Raw genomic sequence first — 411 nt, 5'->3', positions numbered from 1 at the left:
ATTACTCTTTTGGTTTCAGACCAAGACATTTTGTTACAGACTAATAATGTATGGTCAGGGTGATTTTGCATCTTCCTTTTTTTAACTTTTATGAAAATGGATGCCTTCTTATTGTTATTCACCTGAGCTCAGCGGAGAGTGGTGAGAGTGGGCGTGGCAAGCTGACCAAGGAGAGTTAATAATGATGCACAGTGGAAACAAGGAAACTCAAAGAATGAAAACATGAGTAAACAAATGCAGGAATCACAAAACCTAAACATAATAAATATGTGAGAAATACAGACATTGTTCAAATGAGATTATTAGTTGTGTTACTGTTTTTGTGTATTTGACTGTACAAAGACACCCCACACTTTATTTTGGGTGTATGTTTTAGTTAGATTGTTCATTTCTGAGAGTACTGGTATTTAC

The sequence above is a fragment of the Austrofundulus limnaeus genome, unplaced genomic scaffold, assembly GCF_001266775.1.
Source record: "Austrofundulus limnaeus strain Quisiro unplaced genomic scaffold, Austrofundulus_limnaeus-1.0 Scaffold5, whole genome shotgun sequence".
Taxonomy (NCBI): Eukaryota; Metazoa; Chordata; class Actinopteri; order Cyprinodontiformes; family Rivulidae; genus Austrofundulus; species Austrofundulus limnaeus.
This window is presented reverse-complemented; position numbering follows the sequence as displayed.